This window comes from Ursus maritimus, unplaced genomic scaffold, assembly GCF_017311325.1.
Source record: "Ursus maritimus isolate PB19 unplaced genomic scaffold, ASM1731132v1 scaffold_2, whole genome shotgun sequence".
Classification (NCBI taxonomy): domain Eukaryota; kingdom Metazoa; phylum Chordata; class Mammalia; order Carnivora; family Ursidae; genus Ursus; species Ursus maritimus.
In genome coordinates, this window is record NW_024424452.1 from 52,949,254 (window position 1) to 52,965,566 (window position 16,313).

At 34.2% G+C, this 16,313-nt stretch overlaps 1 protein-coding gene across 1 annotated transcript in view; it reads right to left on the bottom strand.

Annotated features, from left to right (window-relative positions):
• SPATA17 (spermatogenesis associated 17) overlaps positions 1 to 16,313 on the bottom strand; it is a 169,263-nt gene that overhangs the window by 83,783 nt on the left and 69,167 nt on the right. The gene's annotated exons all lie outside the window — the stretch shown is intronic.

Genomic DNA, 16,313 nt, shown 5'->3' on the forward strand with positions numbered 1-16,313 from the left:
TGGTCAGGATTTCCCTTTAACTATATTGCATTTTGAAAGAATTTTTTTTTTTTTTAATAATGATTTTTTATTATATTATGTTAGTCACCATACAGTACATCCCCGGTTTTCGATGTAAGGCTCGATGATTCATTAGTTGTGTATAACACCCAGTGCACCATGCAATACGTGCCCTCCTTACTACCCATCACCGGTCTATCCCATTCCCCCACCCCCCTCCCCTCTGTAGCCCTCAGTTTGTTTCTCATAGTCCATAGTCTCTCATGTGAAAGAATTTCTAAGAGAAGATTCCACGTAAAAGACTTTCTTGGAAATCTTCCCCACTAAACAATTCCTTTATCTTTTTCTCTGTAAATGTCAAGTCACTATTCTACTGATGCCTGCAAGGACTGGATGAAAGTCGCTTATTTTCTTGCTTACGAAATTTTTTTAGGCCTGTTCCTTTCCGTAACAAGTAGCAACCCCTCCAACCCTGGTGCCCCCAAATATAGCTTCATTTACCTCCTCCCCTCCTCTATCTGCTGCCTTGGCACTCTCTCCAGATTTGGCTTTGATTCTTGCTTTTCCATCTGAGTCATAGCACTGACAGTTTATAAGTAATTATAAAATACTGAAATTAGCATTGATATGTATATATACCCATACTGAGAAGAGACCATTCTGTGGGGTTAAGATGACTGGTATTTGAGCAGTGTGAAAGAAGAGAAGGGATGTGCCCAGTGTAAGATGAGGGAAGGCATTCCCAGAAAACAGCAAGATGTGCAAAGGAACAGAAATTTAAATAATTTTGATATTAAAGAACTATAAATAGCCCCATATAATATCAGAGTATTAAGATACACATTGAATACTATTGAATACACTATTGAAGAAGACTGAGAACAAATGATTGAAGAGTACAAGGCTGCCTACAGTGTCCCTAAGGCCAAAGGAAGTTCCAATACCACAAGTGTGATGAGCAGTGTGCAAATCTCCCAGAGGTCCCGTGGATTTACAATTAGAAGATTCCTGGGTGACTTTATCAAGAGGTGTCCTGAGTAAAGCAGTGAAAGTGGACACCCAGTTCCACAGTGATTTGAAAACTCCCTATTGAGATGCTTCTAACACACAATTTCTACACATTCTGTGCTGGCTTATTAAACACGTACTAATGAAGTCTGAATGACCTAAGAAAAAATAGTAAAGCATGTTTTTATGACCACCCCCCACCCCAAGCCCTCCATTATATACCACTGTTCCCCCCTCGGAAACCTACTATTTTCTCTTGCTCAGTTCTTCTACAGATGACTTAATGTGAAAACGACTTCATGGTTCGGGTTTAAAAGACGACTTTCAAGAAAATTAGTTGCTAAAAGAAAAATACTTAGCATCACAGAAACAGGCAAGAGAATTGAAAATTTTCTTTTGTTAAAGAAAATGTACTAATAGAATGGAGCATTTGTCAAACTTTATTCCCAGTGTTATCTGGGGCTCTGCAAGAAACTGATCTCCCAAGAGCCTTTGAAGAAAGATTTCTTAAGCAAACAGGAGGAAGCCATTTTAAGTTTTATCAAATATAGGATTGACTGCCTCGTGGGGAAATGCTATGTTGCCTTAATCTGATTGGCTACAATCTTATAACCAGATCTCAAAGACCACCTCATTTTTAGACTACTGTGCTCTCACACAGTCTTGTTCTGTAGACCTGTGGCTTCTTGTCTGGAAATTATTAATTAATACCTATTAGGTACAGATTATACCTGATACTTTGTGATAACTGAGCTGAGTCTTTAGTATTTTTGCACTTTTCTGCATTATCCTTCAATAAAAATTTTATCTTTTTTAGGTTATCTTTTGCTTTTTTTTTTTTTTAATGATTTTTTATTATATTATGTTAGTCACCATACAGTACATCCCCGGTTTCCGATGTAAGGCTCGATGATTCATTAGTTGCGTATAACACCCAGTGCACCACGCAATACGTGCCCTCCTTATTACCCATCACCGGTCTATCCCATTTCCCCACGCCCCTCCCCTCTGAGGCCCTCAGTTTGTTTCTCATAGTCCATAGTCTCTCATGTTTCATTCCCCCTTCTGATTTCCCCCCTTTCTTTATCCCTTTCTTCCCCTACTGATCATCCTAGTTCTTATGTTCCATAGATGAGAGAAATCATATGATAGTTGTCTTGTATCTTTTGCTTTCTTATTTTGCTTTGACCTCCTTGGTGGTAGGGAGCCCAGAAAATTCCACTATGCTTCACAAACTTGTTATCTTTTATCTCAACTCAAACGTAAGCCCCTTTGGTGGTAACACAACTTGACCACAAACATAATTAGAGGGAAAGTAATTTAATCGAAGGGAGTTGACCAATGCAGTATTTTGATCAAAAAACTGAACTGGTCTAAAATGAGTAATAGTCTAGTCTCTGGCTTTTGGGGTGTACAACTGGGTTATTTCACAAGTTTTAATGCGAGCTTCTTTTTTTTTTTCATTTCATTCCTCATTTCAAAAATATGAGGAAATAATACCTCCCTTGTACTTTTTAATCCATTAATTCACTTTCAGTCCATCATATTATTATTATGCTAATGAAAATAAGGAACAGGCAGAATGACTTAAGTTTCTCTATAATAAGAGATAATTGATCAAATAACTATTTATCTATTTGCTTTTTTGTCAAATTGCTCATGCCCAAATAATTGTCTGCCAAATTAATTACAGCTCTCCTTTATATTCTTTGGTACTCATCCTCAACTATCCCATTCCTTTTCTCAACACTTCTGATCCCTCTCCTATAATCCTTTTAACCTTGCCCTATGGAACCCTTCTCCCATCTATGCTAAACAACTTCTCATTGCCCCCAAATTTCTCAATAATTATACTCCCTACCTTTTTATTATGACTGAAGCTTCCTTCACCCCTAGAATACCACTTCTCTTGCAGGCCTACTGAACAAAGCATTTTAGTACTCCCCTGTTTCACAATGACTAGGGAGAGATTTGCATTTTCTTAATTCCCCAATGTCATTTTCAAACCAATACTCATCAACTTTCTTGCATTCTAAATATGCACTCTTTTGTCCCTCCTTATGGCTGTCATACACAGACTCACTGGTCATTTGCCCATATTCATGATAGCCTTTGGCACTTAGTTCAGTCTTCCTTTCTACTATGTGCTCTGAGATGACTTCTGGGTGATTTCATGTACAGGTGGGTGACCCATCCCAACAGTATAGCCTCACAGTTTGACTCCTTCAACCTCACTGACCTTCACCTTTATATATTACTAGTTAGAGCAAGAGAGAGATGGCAAAAACATCTACATTCTTATAGATATCTCTTTATCTCAAATCATATGATCACAAAATAATGTGTAACTGTACTGAATAGTTTCAGAATTTCAGCTGATGTCTCAAAGATGAAAATACTTCTTTTTAAAAGATTGATTGATTCATTTTAGATGGTGGGTAGTGGTAGGGGAGGGGCAGAGGGTGAGAGAGAGACAGTCTCAAGCAGACTCCCTGCTGAGCATAGAGCCTAACTGGGGGCTTGATCCCATGACCCCAATATCATGACCTGAGCTGAAATCAAGAGTCACACACTTAACCAACTAAACCACCCAGGTGCCCCAAGATGAAAATACTTAATAGATGATATAAGTACACACCCTTAATCCTCTGTTCATGGCTCTTTTCCCAAGAAGACAAATTCATTGCCCAACAGCTCTCCAGAAGTGCCATGAAGGCCCTGCATCTTAGACCTATGTCTCCCACCTCCTGATGCTTAAAGGAACTAATAAGCTAATTCACACAAAACATCAAAAGCTAATAACACTGAATATATTGTCTAGTAATTATTGTCAAATAAATAGAAATTTAAAGATATGATTTCAGCCATCATCCAGGAAAATAATGTTGAGCTAGGACCTTTCTCAGCCCTCTTTAAACCATACCTTAAAGAAAACAAAGCATGGTTTTGAAGATAGCCAGATCATAGTTTGAATTTCATCTTCATTCTATCTAGTTATGTAACTTGGCTTAATTTGGGACATTATAGAATTAAAAAAAAAATGTTAGTGTCGCCTTTGCCTTTTCTTTGAATATAAGATTTGTCCTTTTAAAAGTCATATAAAATTAGGGCGCCTGGGTGGCTTAATTATTAAGCATCTGCCTAAGGATCCTAGGATCAAGCCCCGGATAGAGCCCTGCATAGAGCTCCGCATCGGGCTCCCTGCTCGCGAGCCTGCTTCTCCCTCTCCCTTTGCCTGCTGCTCCCCCTGCTGTGCTCTCTCTGTCAAATAAATAAATAAAATCTTTAAAAACTAAAAACTAAAAACTAAAAGTCATATAAAATATATTTTACCAAATACAGGTATCAGTTATTAAAAATGATCACATCTGTCAAAATGATTGTTTGATTTATAGCTTTATTTAATTCAGAGAAGAAATAGTGAATAATTGGGACTAAAATAAAAGCTGCCTTTCTTGTTTTGAATATGAAAGTATTATAAATCAGAATTAGGACATGTATTAGAAACACCATGACTCTGATATTAGATATTGGGGATATTAAAGTGATGTGGTTGCTCTCCTTTATGAATTCGCCTCTGTTAGAGGGAAGTAGAAATAACCGTAATACCAATGGCAAATGTTATATAAACACACAGAGGAAAAAAGCAACAACTGTGCCTTGCAAGGTCAGGTAAAGCCCAACCACAATTTTAGCATTCTGATAATCATCAACAGAGAAGCTGATTTTGGTATAGATATATTAATAACCAAACCAGGTAAAATAAATTGAATAATTTTAATGATACGAATTTAAGACTAATTCAGATGAACATAAATCGACTTATGCATATATAGCATATGCATACACAACAAATATGAGTACGACAAATTATATTATCTACGATTCATAATTTATTTAAAAGATATAGTAATACTGAAATTATATGCATATATATACATGTATTAATTTAAAAGGAGATGGAAAATAAAGCTGAATAAATTTAAGAGAAAAAATTTTAAAATTCAACTCGTTAAAGGGACTAAAACTACACAGGAATGTTTTACATTATATAAGCACCTCGAAAATAAAATTTTTCTCTAAACTAAGAGTGATCATATCCTTTCGGCAAGACTTTCCTTCCAGTATTAACAGCAGCTAACGAGACCAGTTTATCTATTTTAGGCCCAAGAGACACTAAGAGATTAAGATTTAAAGACAAATTCGTTCTCTTTTCTACCTTCTTCACACCTTCCTTCCTTTTTCTCATCTTTTATTTTACTGTCTGCTGTGATATTGTGTAGATAACATAACTCCTTCCTGAGTGAAATACTTCTGTCAAAAGATATATAGATAGAAACACCAATTGATAAGACTATTTAACAGAAAACCTGCCACTTTATACTAAAATATTTAAAGCCATGTTTCTCACACCAAAATGAAACTAACTTTTTTTTAAAGTAGGCTCCATTTCCAGCATGGAGCCCAGTGCAGGACCCAAGACCACGACTCCAAAATCAAGACCTTAACCACAACTCTGCGATCAAGACCTGAGCTGAGATTTAGAGTCAGATGCCACCCCAGATGCCCTGAAACTAATTTTAATATATATTTTTAAATAAACAATTGCACTTCCCCTTTATGTTTCTTTTGTGATTGTAATTCATATATAAAATATTGTACAAACTTTCCACATCTTTTAAAATATTTACCTACTTTATACTGCATAAAATCTCAAGGTCATAGACGATTTCTTATATTGGAATATACCTTAATTTACACTCAGAAGTTAAGAAATACTCATGTTCCTAATAGTGACCTTAATGACCAAATAAGCTACGTTAGTCAATGTTTGAAAAGCTTGATCATTGACTTAGTTAAGAGCTCATTTTAAGAAAACATTTGAAAGTATAACTCTCCCTGTGTCTCCAGTTTTAATACAAAGGAATAATGTTTTTGATTGTAGGGTACAAGGGCTAGGGAAGGATATATACAGAAGATTAAAGGAAGAAGAAGAAATAAAGAAAAGATGGATTAATTCAAAGCCAGAGATTTTAAAATTTGGCCTCCAGCTATTCAGTGGAAATATTTCTAACGTTTTCCAATCCAAAAGAGTGAATTTAAATATTAAGAACATGGGGGGGGGGTGAGCAGGGCTGATCTATATAAAGTTATTCTTCTGGACTTGCAGAAGAGCTAAGATAAATCATGAGCTGACAAACTACCTCTTAATTATTTATCCATTTATAACAGCATCTAACTTCTAACTGGTTTCATTCTAAAATATTTCTGAAGTGTCTTAAAAATAGAGAAGTAGTCATAATAATAGTAGGAATACATCTTCAAATCTATAAAGTATTATAGCTCCAATTATTTCATCAGATCTTAGTTACAGCAATGGTATAACTTCCTTGAGTTTCTAAGTTTTAGATTTCATTGTATTACAATTAGGGACAGCAAAAGGAACCACCAAAAACTCAGTCTTCTCTAATCAATGAAGAAGTTGAAAAAATTGATTATAATCAACATACTAACAACATTAATTTTATAAAAACAGAAATAAGCATATACAGTTAGCTGTCGATTACCCTGTATAAAACATCTGCGTATAATACAATTTAAAATATGGTGTGCCAGAGTACAAAGGTAAGTAAAGAAACATTTTACATTAAGGTAGAAAATGGGAACTACTTTTGTTACAAATTTTTTCTAATTCTTTTCTGACTTTTGAATTTTCTATTAAAGCTGTATTTGACATTTTGTATAAGCCTGTATTTGTGTATGCATATACACATATGTACAGATAACACATACACATATATAGATGTGCATGCACAGGTTATTATTTAATACCTGTAATACCTAATAAGAACTCTCCCTACCCCACACCCAATACATTAAAAATTTGCCTCATGACTGGATGGAAATAAACAGACCCTGAGTTTGATGTCCAAAAATAAAACATGATAAATAGAGGACTAAAGAAAATCAGGTGCCTCAATTTCATGGATAGGACTAAAATAATAATGTTCATTTAAATGTCTGAATGTTAGATTTGATATCTGATACTCAGATTATTCATATAAAATTAAATTGAATTAAATTAAAATAGTTTTAATAGTTAAAACTTCTTTAAGCAAGTTTAACACAATACAAAAATATAGTCCGACTAGAGGTGAAGGAACAGTGAAACTGATTCAACTTAATCTCTGAGGCCCTCATTTTCATAGGCTCTTTCCATAACACAAGGAGGAACCCTGGCAATGTGTTCACATGGTTATGTTTTTTTGTAAAATCTGTGAAAGTAAGACATCAGTTAGTTCCACCGTCTCTTACGCTCTGACTTATCCTCTATCATACTTGGGCTGGGCGGCACAAGAATGGCTATGGGCATGCTGGAGACCAAACCAGGAAAAAGCTAAGGTGGGTGTATATTTAATTAAGGTTTGGTTAGGTATATTTATGGGTGTTTTTTTTTTTTTTTCTGTTACTTCCAAGTATAGTTAAAACTTTTTAGTAATCCCAATGCAGGAATAACTTTCAGGAATACTCATGAACCCAGTGGGCAGACTCACCAGGCATCATGAATAAAGGTGCAGGACCAGAGGCTGCACCATACTATGAACATCCTAAACCATCTGGCCTGGAAGTATGTGACTAGTGGAAGAGAAGTGGGGTTTTCTCAAATGGAGAATCTGATTCTTCTCATTGCCCATACAAAATAGAAGATCTTCCCTTTCAAAAATATACTCAATAACGCAGCATACAAATAGGAACGCACCATTTAACTTTCTTACGGTAATGAAAAATTTAGATCAATGTTCCTACAAAAAGGAGTGAATAACTTTCTTTTCACTCTAGAAAATATAACAAAATTATTGTCAAAGAAAGAGGCAATCAAAGAGCACGAAACCAAAATATGGTGAGCAAATATGATAGAGCTATCAAGCAGTTAATAAAACTACTGTTATATTTAGATCTTGTGGTGTTCTCAGATGTTAAAATTTGAAATGTGCTTGAAATGATTTTTTGCTCATTATATTCATCTTCCCATATCTGTTACTTTGTGTAGTTTCTTCTTGAAGGTAGATCCCAAAATTGTATAAGCTTCAGGCCCCAAAACACATGAATCTGCCTCTGGTCACATGCACAAGAGAAGTTTACAGTGTGTTTTGCTAATGGACAGTTTTTAAAATAACTTTTAAAATGCAGTATGCTGAAAAGGAAAATATACATAAGAAAAGTAGCTAAGGCACTTTTCTACCTGTGTGGTCTCTCTTTAAATTAACTTTCATTTTGTTTTTGCTTCCATCATTATTTTTGCCTCCATTTCTTAGATAAATGATGGCAAGGAGAAGAACAGGGAAGGGACTTATTTGGGGACATAAGACTTTTTTTCTAACCACTTCACTTTATCTCTTCAAAGAGTACTGACAATGGACAATAATTTTATCTCTTTCATATATTACAGGATAGTAAAAACTATAATGTTAAAGAGGGAGGAAATAAAATGTAAAAGTTAATAGCTAATTCATTCGCCACGCTAGTTCAGTCCTTGGCCTTTTCTCAACAGAGACTGCCAACAGTAACAAATTATGTGATGGTTTTGTGATGTGGACAGTTCACTTGGGACCAAGAGCAAATGACCAAACTTGAGGACCTGCCTCTTAAACTAGGGATCCAAAGATCATAGGTCAGATCTTTATTCACTACACAGTCTTCAGGAAAGAATAAATCTGCCAAGTGTCTAGAGGAAAAATGAGTACCAAACAAGAGCATTTCAATCACCAGAAAGATAATTGCTACTTTATAGAATATTGTGGGGATAAATGTAATAAAAGTGCTTTGAGCTATTCACAGAAAGACACCATAGAAATCTACATATGTCTGGCTTGCTTCATTCACTCTTTTATATGCAGGCCCTAGTTTTTCTATTTGTCCATGAACTCATTCAAATCAATGTTCCTTTTAAGTACTAAAAAACATTTTAGAGAAAAGGTAAAAAGCGAATGCTATGAATTGAGGGTAACTCAAGGAGCAGTGCATACTCAGAATGCTAGTGTTTTCAAGGATAAAAAGATAGTCATAAACCTAAGGTAAAGTCCCTTCCAAATAGAGTTTATTGAGGTGAATCACATGTAGACCACAGATGTAGATCACTAACTCAGATTTTCACTGTGGCTGCACTGTCCTGAGGATGCCCCAACATCACAGAGTTTAAATAAACTATAACCTTGAGCAGGTTGCTTCATCTTCCAGACCTGCTTTCTTTAATCTGTTAACAGAAAGAGCTAGAAAGGTAATCTCTAAACAGCCCACGCTGCTCTAGTATATTCCAATCAGGGGTCCTGTCCTCTGTCAGTGTGAGTTCCTATTTTTATATTTTTCTCCATGGAAACATACAAAGTACTGGGAACTTGGCAAAAACAAATATAAGATCCTTCATGTAAGACTTATGAATCTACTCCCACTCCCTACTTCCATAATCCTCAGTTTTACTGCCAGACCTTTTCAACCTAAAAAAAATATGCCATAACCAGGGAGTGGCTAACATAAGAATTGAGAATTCATTGTTGAGAATGCTGTGTAATGCAGGAAAGAAATAAGAGGAATCTAGAGGGACATAGTTAACTAGGAATACTAAATAGCAGTGATGCTAAGCAAAATGACAAAACTGCTAAGTTTCTCTTACACGTCCTCCTAATTATCTTTACGGTGCCTTTTAGGGTCTCCCCAGACATTCCATGTAGTTAATATAGCCCTTATCATCTCTGGCTCCCTGCGTTACCAACGTTATGCCCATTTTGGTCCTCATACTCTAGGCATTGCCTCAGGACTGTGGACATACTTTTCTTCCTTCCTTTTATGACAGCCTACTCACAGTTATTAATTTTCACCAAGCTATACTAATAAGAACACCTTAATAGCTGTCTCCTTTCTAAAAGTATTTTAATTTAATAAGGGAAAAGAAATGTATCTCTAACAATAAAATAATGGCAAATTTAAGTGTTAGGGGAACATATGTGAGATGTTGACTCTTTTTGGGGGATGGGGGAGGTAACAAGGAAGCTTCTGAGTTTCCAGAATATGACAAGCCACAAGAAGTCACCTATCTCCTATAAGGAGACCCTTGTGATGAACGTTTCTGGGATATAAAAATCAGACTGTATTAGGATGCTCACCCTGAGGAGGAAAGGAAGATAAGACTGAATATAAATAGACAGAGTAGAGTCAGTCTGGAAAGTTTCAAATGTGTATGCTGAAAACTTTGGATTTTATCCTATGGACAACAGGGAATCGTTGGAGGTTTATAAACTGCAAAGAGACATGACATAAAAAGTACCATTTTAGCAAAATTCATCTGATAGTGGCAAATATACTGGGACAAAGAGAAAAAGACTGAACAAAAAGAAAATCATTTTAGAGATTATTACCATTGCTCAGGGTTCAGGAAATGGACATAATGGAATTTATTTAAAAGATGACAGGAAGAATAAATTGAAAGAAGTCCGCAATTTTACACAGAAAATAAAAAAGAGGGAAAGATTTTAAAAATTTGGATGAATAGGAATAGTTTAGAACATTGATCAAAATAAAGACTGATTTGGACAAATAAAGAAAAAAATCACATAAAGAAGAAAAAATGCCAAAAAGCAGAAGCAAGGAACCACGTGAATGCTCGAAATCAGGTTGCATCAAACCATGAAGATCAGAAATGTAATATACTCAATACAGCGGATGTTATTAACAGCCATAAATATTGAGGCATAGATCCTTTTGCGTGTATATTATGGAAATACAGAGGTGGGGGAAAGGAGGGGAGAGGGAAAAAGAGAAAGTGGGGGTCTATCCTAGAAATGAGAGAGGAGCATAATATTTTTAAGTCAAAGAAGTGGTTTTTAGATAAGGATCAAGAGGTGTAAAAGTGTATTCCACGAGTTGTTACAGGGTTACGTTTTAACACCACACTTGAGTTTCCCAACTGCTGGTGTGGTATACCACTGACTAAGGAAAATGCCTTATGAGAAGGATCTCCAAAGATGCTTTCCAACTACACCATATACACAAAGATACATCACACACACACACGCATACACACACACACACACACATGCATGCGTGCTTGCCCATGTGCAGGTACACAATGAAAGGCTGCCATTCTTCTCTTATTTCATCACCTCAAATTAAAAGTGAGCAATCACATATTAAGCACAGAATCTCCCCATTTATGATTTTGAGGAGATAGAGCTGAAAGCAATAAATGACTTGTAAGACTTACTATATTTCTTAATTTACACATTTTTTTTCATCTTAGAAAATGTGTCTTATTAACATGCTTTCCATATCAATAGCATATCCATATCAACAGAGTATCAATTATTTTTGTTATATTGTTTTTTTAATTAAGCTACTTTCCTTCCATATACACATGTGATTTGATATAATTTTGAAAAAGAAAGTTGCTGAAACCATTTGTTTCTCTCAAGAAATAAAATAATTAAAGACGTTTTATTAATATTAATTGGAGTATGGGGTCCTTTTAAAGAATCTTAAATAACTGAAAATCATTACCTCAGTGTCCACATAAAAACTATGCATTAAAGAAAAAACACTGAAAACCTATTATATAAGTGATGACATGAAAATTATTTCCATAAAATGTTACAAATTTTAATTAAATTTATAAATTTTCATTTTAATTTTAACTTGAGTATGTATAAACTATTAAGAACCATTATTATAAAATAAAATACATGTAGTAATAATATAGCCATGCATATATTTTGTATCTATTCTTTTTTTATTAGTGTATTGAAATAAAAAATGGTTATTATTTTTCACTGATCAGGAAGCAATGTATATAATTCTATATAATAACCTATACTTCTAAACATTACTTATAATGTGGATCTTGAATCTTACATTTGTATCTGTAACCTGCTGTTTTCAAGGAGGATCTGTAAAAATTCTGGCAACATTTTAGAGGCAGCGTCTTCTAATGAATTCAACAATAGGCCTTTTTCATGTATCTACCAGTAGGTGGAGCAGACAACATAATTTATTACCCAAGAACAAGGACGGGAATGAAAGTCAGTTTATTTGGAGTAAAACAAATCTGCAAATGAGATTTTCTTCAAAGGAAATATGTCCTATATGTGTCAGATTTAGTCTGACTGGTTACTGAATCAAAATAAATAACTTTATTTAAATAATCAATCTTTGCAGAAAGATAAATTAAATTTACATATGGAAGCAATGTTTGCATTTTACTTATTCAAATCAACTAAAATTAGCTTTCTTTTCATAAAACTTTCACAGGGACAAAGATTTTTTGATGTGTTCATTTAATAAGGGCACTAAACCCAATCCTGTTTTACAGGTGATGGGGTGCATAACAAATAGTATTTTCTGGGAAATATAATTGACTAATCCTATTATGTCTGTAGCAACAAATTAACCTTATTACTACTAGTAAATGGTGATTGATTATTTATGCAAATAAGTTACCATGTTCAGCTTTCTGATTGAAATAAACATATACAAAAGGTGCTTTAATATGACTTGAACTTTTTAATTAATAAAACCCTGAGGGGTCTATTAATTCACTCATTGCAATATTAGTTATTTACTTGTGTAATTCCTATTAGTGCTAACATATTTGCTTGCATAAAGATGAGATACTTAATATCAGTAAAAATCAGGAATATATTTTAGAACTATTTTAAGATACACAATAGATTTGTACTAACATTGACTGTGAAACTAGGTTATCAGTATGAGTATGTCAGTATATCAGCATAATAGCCCTAAAATTATTAATACATTAAATAACACATGACTTCATTTATTATCTACATATGAATTCACAAATACAACTTTGGCTTAGAAAATTCCTTACCTTTTCTAAAGCATTCTTTGTCTGAGTCAACATTTTAGTTATACTCATCTAAGTGAAGCTATATTAGACCTATGAAAATTTAATATGAAAATTAGCATTCAACAAACTATCATTATATATCATTATAAATCACTCCTCAATTATTGAAGTCACCAATAAAACAGTTCTAAAAAGGCTATTATGGTATTATTCCCTTTAAGTACATCAGCAGAACTTTTCCAATCCTGCTGTACTTCTTATAAAAATTATTTACACTTGAATATTTATTCAGTAAACTTTCAAATAACTGCACAAATTGAGAGTTAAAATTGACACAAGCCTTTAATAACAAATACTCAATTCATATCTGGCTTTTATTTTGTACTTAAATGTGTATTTTGTATAATTTGAAATCAAAACTCTTAAAACAGCAACAAAATTAATCTATAACTATCTCAGGAATGTTTTAAAATCTGCAGCTTAATTTCTCCCCCATAGCCAAGTCATGCTGAGAAAATCAGTAATAATACCCAAATTGAAATATGTGTGAGTCTTCCTCAGGTTAGGGAAAGTAAAGGTTTTTGTGAAAATAAAATAATAAATGGAATCACAAAATCCTAAACATAAATGGTTGTTAATTTCAATAAGACCACCTATATAAACTGTAACTGAAAGGTGTCAAATTTCTTTCTAGTAAAAACATTTGTTTGGCATAGACCAAAATCAGAATGAATGCACCTTTTGGTTAAGGATCACACAGCATACATTTATACGTCCTACTTCTGGTTCGGTATCAGAGAGATTGTTGGTACTCAAAAATATGTTATTTGGAATAATTGAAGAATTTTAAAGTTAAGATTTATATTCAATCTATTTATTAATGTTAGTGTTGCATATCTTTGTTTAGGTTAAGGTGAATATTGCATACTTTTGTTTAGGTAAAGATGTTTTATAATTGCGACTTGTAATATCAGTTTAAAATTCAACTTTTTTATATCATGATGAAAAATACTGATTTAAAGCTAAGTAAAGCAAATCTGGTAGATATAAGGAATGAAACATTCGAAATTTCTAGTACCATCCCATTAGTAAAACTAATCCCCTGATCAAAGTCAACAGATGAGACTACGATGATACCACTGTTCTATTTCATTGCCAAAAAAAAAAAAAAAAAAAAAAAGTTTGCTTTGGGAATAAAAGTGTTTGCATAGGTTCAAAGGGTTTTATTTTATCTTCAGTTATTTGTGATCAAATATGAAGATCACTATAACAAAAACTGACCAACTTGGCAGATCCAAATGAAAGTCTCTGATATTTTTATAATATTCTTCTCCAAGGAAGGGGATTTAAGAACATCATTTCCCCTCCATTGCCCTCAAGTCTGTGAGACCAGTTGTAAACGGGGGAGGGTGATGTTGGGGAAGATCATTATAAATATTTCTAATTTTCATTAATAACTAAAGGAAAGCAAAGCAAAGAAATGAGAAAATGAATGCTTCCAACAACTAAGACAAACAGAAAAAATTAAAGTATAGAATCTTCGTTTATCCTTGATAGGTTAAATTCTTTTTATTTTTTAAAATATTGTATTTATTTGACAGAGAGAGAGCGCAAGCAGGCAGAGAGAGAAGGAGGAGCAGGCTCCTTGCTGAGCAGAGAGCCAGAGGTGGGGCTCCAACCCCGGACCCTGGGATCAATGACCTGAGCCAAAAGCACACGCTTAACTGACTGAGGCACCCAGGCACCCCTTGGTAAGTTAAATTCTAATTATGATTGCTATCATTTACTGGAATGCTCTCTAAGGGCCAGGTAGTATTTTAAATATATTATATTCAATTCTCATAATGTTCTTTCAAATTGTAGAGTGAAACAGACAATTCCAGGTAATCTCCTGATCTTACCCTAAGTGGGAGAGCTTGGATGCCCACTTAGCTCTGATGTCAATGCTCATACTGATTCTACTGTACACAGTGCCTCAAAAACAACCATTCTATTGGATGCCAAGGATTTCTGGAGACAAAGGACCACTCAACTAAAGTCTATATACATGGATATTACCAGCAGTCTGCAAGGTATAAACAAGAAGGAAAATGGGCCAGGGCATTGACAGCTGGTATTTGTTAACACAAACATACCTAAAACACAACAGTAACATTAAAAATTCATTAGGGTCCAAGAGTCAAGTCACATGGTCAAGTTTGTGAAATAATTTGTTAAACCAGGTGTTTAAATTTAAAACTGAAATGAAACCAAAATAAATAAATTATGCATATAAAGTACCTACCATACTCTGTGGCACACGGTAAGTATTCCATGGATATTCGCTATTTCTTTTTTTTTTTTAATTTTTTAAAGATTTTATTTATTTGAGAGAGAGGGAGAGTGAGAGAGCATGAGCAGGGTGAGGGGCAGGGGGAGAAGCAGGCTAAGAGCCCGATGTGGGGCTCAATCCTGGGACTCTGGGACCATGACCTGAGCTGAAGGGGGATGCCTAACTGACTGAGCCACCGAGGTTCCCCCTGCTAGACCATTATTTTTATTAATAAAATAACTAAGTCTTTATGGACTTCCTAAAATATTCCTCTATGTGGATATCTAAATAACCCTGGATAAAAGAATTAACAAATGTTTCCATTAAATCTGATTTCACCATCTAAAAAGTTATTTTTGCTGTTACACTACCCATCATAAGTATAAACAGCACAATTAGACCTCAGATTAAGAAGATTCAAGGTATAAAAGGGATTCAGAGTTATCAAAATAAACAACTGTACCCAATAATTATTATCAGGTTTAAAGAATTCAAGGATATATTTATGACTCCCTTAGTTTTATCAAAATTAAAATTACTAATAACTAAAGTCAAAAAAAGAATTCTTGATTTGTGATTCTACATTTAAAAAGCCCACCAATTATACAGATAAATTCTTTACATTCTTATGGATTTATAATTGAATGTAAAATACCTCAACTTTTTATTTTTTAATTTATTTTTATTTATTTTTTTTTAAAGATTTTATTTATTTATTTAACAGAGACAGCCAGCGAGAGAGGGAACACAAGCAGGGGGAATGGGAGAGGAAGAAGCAGGCTCCCAGCGTAGGAACCTGATGTGGGGCTCGATCCCAGAACGCTGGGATCACGCCCTGAGCGGAAGGCAGACGCTTAACGACTGCTCCACCCAGGCGCCCCATTATTTTTTAAATTATCTTTATTGTGTAAGTGTTTAGAATCTAAAGACCTCAGTTTGAGTACCAGACTTACCACCACTAGTTTTGTGTCTATAAATCAGTCCCATAATTTTCTCTTCCGGTTTTTTCTCTGTTAAATGGAGATATCTCAGCTATACGAATGTAAGTAAATTTTAAGACAGTTACCATTATCAAAAGTATTGTTAATTAGACTACCAAACAGAGGCTACAAGTGCAGTTCTCTGTTCTAAATGTAC